The sequence below is a fragment of the Esox lucius genome, chromosome 19, assembly GCF_011004845.1.
Source record: "Esox lucius isolate fEsoLuc1 chromosome 19, fEsoLuc1.pri, whole genome shotgun sequence".
Classification (NCBI taxonomy): domain Eukaryota; kingdom Metazoa; phylum Chordata; class Actinopteri; order Esociformes; family Esocidae; genus Esox; species Esox lucius.
Window position 1 is genome coordinate 14,492,682 of NC_047587.1, and position 8,144 is coordinate 14,500,825.

Genomic DNA, 8,144 nt, shown 5'->3' on the forward strand with positions numbered 1-8,144 from the left:
TGATTCTTTCCTGACGTATTGATTCTGTCCTGACGTATTGATTCTTTCCTGATGTATTGATTCTGTCCTGACATATTGATTCTGTCCTGACGTATTGATTCTTTCCTGACGTATTGATTCTGTTCTGACGTATTAATTCTGTCCTGACGTATTGATTCTGTCCTGACATATTGATTCTGTCCTGACATATTGATTCTTTCCTGATGTATTGATTCTGTCCTGACATATTGATTCTGTCCTGACGAATTGATTCTTTCCTGACGTATTGATTCTGTCCTGATGTATTGATTCTTTCCTGATGTATTGATTCTGTCCTGACGTATTGATTCTTTCCTGACGTATTGATTCTGTTCTGACATATTAATTCTGTCCTGACGTATTGATTCTTTCCTGACGTATTGATTCTGTCCTGGGAGATGAGAAGGCGGTCTCCTGTGTGGGCGACACCGTGAACGGCACGGAGAAACAGACCGGGAGGGAGAGACCGAAGATGGTGATGGAGAGAAGAAATGAAAGAGAGCGGTGAGAGAGGGAAGAAAAAGAAGGAAAGAAAGTATCTCAAGAAGCCAATGTAAATGTACAAGCAGAGAGCCTGACTGACTAGAATGGGGAGTAGGACAGTGGACCTGTCTGAACCATACATTAGTTTGTTATCTCAGGAATTGTACCAAGGACACAGAGAGAGACACAGACAGAGAGACAGAGACAGGCCAACAGAGAGAGACACCGACAGACTGAGACAGACCAACAGAGAGAGACAGAGACAGACCAACAGAGAGAGGCACAGACAGACAGAGACAGACCAACAGAGAGAGAGAGAGACAGACCAACAGAGAGACAGACTAACAGAGAGAGACACAGACAGACAGAGAGACAGACCAACAGAGAGAGACACAGACAGACAGATACAGAACAACAGAGAGAGACACAGACAGACAGAGACAGACCAACAGAGAGACAAACAGATGGTCAGAGAGACAGACCAACAGAGAGACACAGGCAGACAGACAGATGAACAGAGGGACACACAGACAGACAAAGGAGGAGGAAAACGAAAGTCTTTAGAATCCAATGCTCTCTGCACCTGACTCTGTACCTGACTGACTCTGTACCTGACTCTCTACCTGACTGACTCTGTACCTGACTCTGTACCTGACTGACTCTGTACCTGACTCTCTACCTGACTGACTCTGTACCTGACTCTGTACCTGACTGACTCTGTACCTGACTGACTCTGTACCTGACTGACTCTGTACCTGACTCTGTACCTGACTGACTCTGTACCTGACTCTGTACCTGACTCTGTACCTCTGGGCCCCAAGTATGACTGCTATAAAGACTCCGGCAGGGTTTGAGGAGGGTTGACTTGGAACTACGGTTGCAGGTTGCCAGTAATATTATCGAAATTCCCTGCTTCTCTCCAAATCCTGTTGAAAACCTGGGAGTTTGGGGAGGGTTACCAGAATTGTGCGAATGTACTCAGCACTTCAGTGTAACCACATGGTTTTGGCTATGTTGTCATCAAGAATGAGAGGTGTTTTTTTGGTCTGACTGATAAAATAATGGTTACAAATGTTTGAGTGGATTAGAGAGACTGAGAATGTTATCTGACATAGGCAACAAAAACCCTTAGCAGCCAGGTCCCTAGCCGCTTATCAGGTGCTTGCTCAGTCACACTATGTTCACAGCCCCTCTGCCATGAGATCACATTAACAACTTTCACTTAACTTCCCTCATTCCAGATATGTTCTCATGGTGTGGTTTGTTTCAGAGGAGCAAACTAACACAGGGCGTTGCGCTAGTATGGCAGAGTGAGTGAATGTCCAGGGCTCCAATGAGAAGTCAATGCAGAAAAGCCAATGGTCGTGAGTGGCCTGAGATGAGAGATCTGGGGTGGTGCGGATGGAGCTCTGGGCTGGTGCAAATGGAGATCTGGGCTGGTGCAAATGGAGATCTGGGATGTGCGGATGGAGATCTGGGCTGGTGCAGATGGAGATCTGGGATGTGCAGATGGAGATCTGGGATGTGCGGATGGAGATCTGGGCTGGTGCAGATGGAGATCTGGGCTGGTGCAGATGGAGATCTGGGATGTGCGAATGGAGATCTGAGATGTGCGGATGGAGATCTGGGATGTGCAGATGGAGATCTGGGATGTGCGGATGGAGATCTGGGCTGGTGCAGATGGAGATCTGGGCTGGTGCAGATGGAGATCTGGGATGTGCGAATGGAGATCTGGGATGTGCGGATGGAGATCTGGGATGGTGTGGATGGAGATCTAGGATGGTGCAGATGGAGATCTGGGGTACCGTGAACATGTGCCGCTTTATCCAGATGGTCTATCAGTTGTTATTCCATTGTGGCAGTAGATCGTATACATTGACAGTAAAAAGGTTGCATTTTCGCGTCACGTTGGATGAGAGGCTCTTCCAAACCTTTAATTCACCTTAACCTGCTATGTTAATCCTCCTAGTTGGCTGCCTAATTTATCCTAATTTGCCGCTAAAATGTCACATTTGTCCATGGCTGTCAAAACCACCAAACACCACGGAAACCTCTCTCTCTGCCTGCTCCCTGACACACAGGGATCACTGTGTGGTGTGGTCAGTTACCAGGGAGACGAGCTTGGCTTAACACCAGTTTCTCCCCGCATCGTTCAACCATCATACTAGAGAGAGTCCCCCCAACCAATAAAACGACCGTTTATTACAGTGTGGAAATGTCTAGTGTGGTTTCCTGACATGGCTCAAACAGGGAGGAAGTAGGGAAGCATTTTAGGAGTCCCAATGACAGAAGCACCTTGGGGGGAATGCAAGGAAGGGTTAACAGGGGTTCAAACACTGAGAAACGGGGTTCCTAACATACACTCGATTCTGACATTTTATTTTCCGTATCACAAACTGTAATGTGTCACACAGAAAAGTCTGCAATAATGTGTCGCACAGAAAAGTCTGCAGTAATGTGTCGCACAGAAAAGTCTGCAGTAATGTGTCACACAGAAAAGTCTGCAGTAATGTGTCGCACAGAAAAGTCTGCAGTAATGTGTCACACAGAAAAGTCTGCAGTAATGAGTCACACAGAAAAGTCTGCAGTAATGAGTAACACAGAAAGGTCTGCAGTAATGTGTCACACAGAAAAGTCTGCAGTAATGTGTCACACAGAAAAATCTGCAGTAATGTGTCACACAGAAAAGTCTGCAGTAATGTGTCACACAGAAAAGTCTGCATTAATGTGTCACACAGAAAAATCTGCATTAATGTGTCACACAGAAAAGTCTGCATTAATGTGTCACACAGAAAAGTCTGCATTAATGTGTCACACAGAAAAGTTTGATTGATGTGAAGTGGGGAAGAAAGGATGTAGGTGGAAAACCAAGGTTGGGGGATAACATACTGATCATTAGTTTTGACGGGGCAAATTTACACCAAAACAAACCCTGAAAGTGTGAATAAAGTGTGAAATAAATTTACTTTTCACCATCAACTACTCTGCCATTGGGGAGACAAGAGGATCTGGGTATACTGAGACCGACGCCTGACCCCCAACCTCTGAACCCCTTACTTCACCCAATAAACTGTCTGGGGGCTGGCCCCACCTTCACCTTTGAACCTGCCTCCCCTTCCTACTCTATCTTTCCAGTCTTCACCCATCCTTTAGGCACGAAGGTCCTTGTCAGCCTTTCTCATACCCTACATCATCACCCTCAACACCTCCTTGTCTGACTCCTCTACCCCCTGCCTCCACCCAACCTCCACCTGTACTCCTCAACACTGCTTTATCTGACTCTATTCTAAAACCAGTCTACCCCCGACCTCCACCCGTACTCCTCAACACGGCCTTGTCTGACTTTACTCTAAAACCAGTCTACCCCCGACCTCCACCCGTACTCCTCAACACGGCCTTGTCTGACTCTACTCTAAAACCAGTCTACCCCCGACCTCCACCCGTACTCCTCAACACGGCCTTGTCTGACTCTACTCTAAAACCAGTCTACCCCCGACCTCCACCCGTACTCCTCAACACGGCCTTGTCTGACTCTACTCTAAAACCAGTCTACCCCCGACCTCCACCCGTACTCCTCAACACGGCCTTGTCTGACTCTACTCTAAAACCAGTCTACCCCCGACCTCCACCCGTACTCCTCAACACGGCCTTGTCTGACTCCCCCTCACCTCCACCCCTACCACTGAATGCTGCCTTCTCTGGCTCCCTTCTCTCTCCTCCTTATCATCCTGAGGGGCCCCCAGCCTGCCCCCCGCCCCCCACCTCTCAACACCCTCCCCACAGTATGTTTTCAATTAGGCCTCTAGGTGGATCGTGTGTAGGGGCCCCTTGCGGAGCCCCTATCTGATTTATAGAGTGCTTTTCTCCAGTCCTGCCCGTTTTCACTGGGACCGCTCGCTAGCTCTCCTGCTGTTAGGGGTCAGAGGTCAGATACACAGAACAGTTAACCTCTTGTGGGCTTCTTGTGTGTAGTTCCCTAGCAGTCTCTGTCTGTCTGTTTGTCGGTTTGTCTCATGTTCGGTAGGCACAGAGTGGTAGAGCTTTTACCATAAGAAAGCAATTGAAATGTTTTGCTACGCTTTGCCCTAATGAACAGGAACCTTGAATTGAACAGACATGGCTGTATGATTGACTGTGTAGGTGAAATGACAAATTAAATGTTTATTTAGCCCTTGTCATGTTACTCTCTTAGAGTGGGTGGGAGAGAGAGATGGCATAGAAATAGAGGGAGGGGAGACTGCCAGGGAAAGAGAAAATGGGAGAGAAATTGAGAGAGTCTGCGAGAAAGGAAGAGACTTAAAATGAGAACTAATAGATATGCAAAATCATCTCTCCATTCTGAATAATTTCATTTTTGTCACCCCTGAACCCCTAACCTCTGACCTGTGGAATCAGCTATCTCAATAAAGGACCAGATATGGTGTTTCTATTGAAAACCTTCCATTCATAGGCCCAAGGTGTTCATTTAAGTTAGTTACTTTTGTTTTTGTGTGTGTGTTTCTAACCTAAATATTTATTATAGGGACAGAAATGTCCCCAAACTGGAGATAAATCAGAACAAAACTACTGATTTTTAAGTTTTAGGGCAAAGGTTACAGGTTTGTGTTTATGTGTGTTCTGATCTTAGTGCTGGTGTAGATAGATGAAGCATTAAGTGTGCTTCCTTCATGCTTCATTCCACCCTCTTTTCCCTCTCCCCTCACCCTGCCCTTTCCCTATCTCTCCCCTCTCCTCTCTCCCCTCCCTCCCCCCTCACCCTGCCCTTTCCCTATCTATCCCCTCTCTTTCCCTGTCTCTCCTCCCTATCTCTTCTCTCTTTCCCTCTCTTTCCCTGTCTCTCCTCCCTCTCTCCCCTCTCTTTCCCAATCTCTCCTCCCTATCTCTTCTCTCTTTCCCTCTCTTTCCCTCTCAATCCTCCTTCTATCCCCTCTCCCCTTCTCTCCTCCGTGCCTCTCCTCTCTCCTTTCCACAGTTACAGGAACAATTCCACATCTACAGGAATTATTCCAGAGTTACAGGAATTATTCCAGAGCATCAGGAATGCCAGGAATCCAGGAGGCTCCCCATCTCATCTTTTTACCCTCTCCACTGTGTGTGTGTGTGTGTGTTTGTGTTTGTGTGTGCAAAGCAACCATATCTATCCACTCAATCAATAGAGACCAATTTATTTTAGAATCACTTCAAAGAATAAAATAAAGTCAAATCCACAGTCAGCGAGTTACTTCTGTACAAACACAAAGTCTTACATCAAGAGCGTTTCTGAATGTATGTTTCAAAGATGGTTTAGTAGGATTCTTGGCTGAGAGTTGCATAGCACGGGCTTATTTAGAAAAGCTGCTGCCCAAAGGGAAGATTCAAACATTTGTTGTAAGTGCAATAACTTATTGCAATGGCACAGAATTATATTCAGACACAATCAGGAATAGATAAAATACAAGATGAATAAAAAACACACATCTCAGCTTTAAAGCCGTAAGCAAATTAAAAAGCCATTTCAACCTGGTTAAAATCCAGCAGAACTCATCAAAAACAAAACACACCAAATAACGTTACACTTCAAAAGAGTAAGATAATACTTCAAACTAAATATGGTACATTAATTCTCAAGGCTAATAGTTTCTTTCTGAAAGATCCAACATTAAACAAATGTTCAGCACAAACAAGCTAAATAAAAACTAAGCTTGTACACATTTACACAAATATGATCTATGAATAACCATGATCCTCTGTTGCGGTTTCAGTAGTATCAATATGGAGGAAGCTGCAGAGGAGTTAAAGGTCATGGGTCACAAGAGCAGAACCAGTTAGGATAATTAATAAGCACCACCTCCTCTCCATCAAACCCGAATTGACTAATAGTCAGACAGATGTATTTATTATTTTCTAATGGATTTCTATTAGACGTTACAATTTCAGGGGGGGGAGACGCTGAGGTGAGAAGGCAGTGGGATCGAACCTGGGTCTCCGGGTGTATATAGGACAATGGAGTTACCGCTGGACAGTGGAGTTACCGCTGGACAATGGGATTACCGCAGGACAGTGGGGTTACCGCTGGACAGTGGGGTTACCACTGGACAGTGGGGTTACCGCAGGACAATGGGGTTACCGCAGGACAGTGGGGTTACCGCAGGACAATGGGGTTACCGCTGGACAGTGGGGTTACCGCAGGACAATGGGGTTACCGCTGGACAGTGGGGTTACCACAGGTCAATGGGGTTACCGCAGGACAGTGGGGTTACCGTTGGACAGTGGGGTTACTGGTGAATGGGGTTACCGCAGGACAGAGGGGTTACCACTGGTCAATGGGGTTACCGCTGGACAGTGGGGTTACCACCGGACAATGGGGAGGTGAAAGACAGGCTGCAGGTTCCTGTGACTACTTAGGTAATGCGATGACATTGAAGCCGGATGGCAGGAATGCAGTAGGACTTGATTGCAGGCCTGTTGCGCGATTGAAGCCGGTGATTGGGTCTGTCGCTAGAGCCAGGCTTAATTAGTCTCCTAACGGCTGACTGCAGTCTGAGTGCGACACCAACTAGGGTCCAATCAGATTTCCTGGTTGTAAGCTAATTATGAACTGAGGTGAGTTCTCAGTTTCCTCCAGTTTTAAATTTTAGGAGGAGATGAGGTCCTGGTCCACACCTGCGGATTACCTGGTTTGGGGGGCCCGTTGCTGTCCCTGTCCTTGTCCACCTGGTCATACGTTTGACCTAGTATAAAATCAAATAGCCTCTGGATTTAGCCCAGAGAAATTTATTAATTATTCCAATTGGACTATAAATATCTCACCCGGCACAGCCAGAAGAGGACTGGTCACTCCTCTGAGCCTGGGTCCTCTCTAGGTTTCTTCCTAAAATTCGGCCTTCTTAGGGAGTTTTTCCTAGCCACTGAAATTCAACACTACTGTTTTTTGCTCCTTGGGGTTTAAGGCCGGGTGTCTCTGTAAAGCACTTTGTGACAACTGCTCTTGTAAAAAATTTGATTGATTGATTGAGTTCAATTCGCTTGAAGGTTGCCGAACGGTTTGCCCCGAACGCCATGGAAGGAATCCGCAACTTGTATGTAGGTCACGTGATCACAAGTCCAACCGGGTCATTAGAAATGATCAGCCAATGAAATTGATTACGTTAACATGAAGAATGCTTCAACTTCTCTACCCATGCTGGAATAGAATGGCACGGCTATAAAAAAAATATTTTTTTTCCATCTCAGGGAAAGGTAGTTTGAGTCTGTCTGTCTGCCTTCCTGTCTGTCTGTCTGCCATTTTGTCTGTCAGTTGTCTGTCCCGGCTGGAGTGTGATTGGAGAGAGGTCTGGATAGTTGGTGTTGAACGCTGCTCTGTGTATTACTGTGTGTAGTTTGTATGCATGTGTGTGAGAGTGTTTGCGCCTGTGTGTGTGTGTGTCGCCGGGGGAGACTGTTTCCTGTAATCTAATAGGTCGACACTGGGAGGGGGGCAGCCCTGGGGGAGGAAGTGACAAGTTCACTTGCAACTACTGTCAATCACACGCCTGCCGTACATTGCCTCTGCTGACCAAATTGGCATCGGGTCTGCCCTGTCTGAAACAGCCAATCAACAGAGCCCTCTGATATTCAACCTCTGTCGCTCTAGAAGCCTGTGTCATGTTTCAGTAGGCAAATGT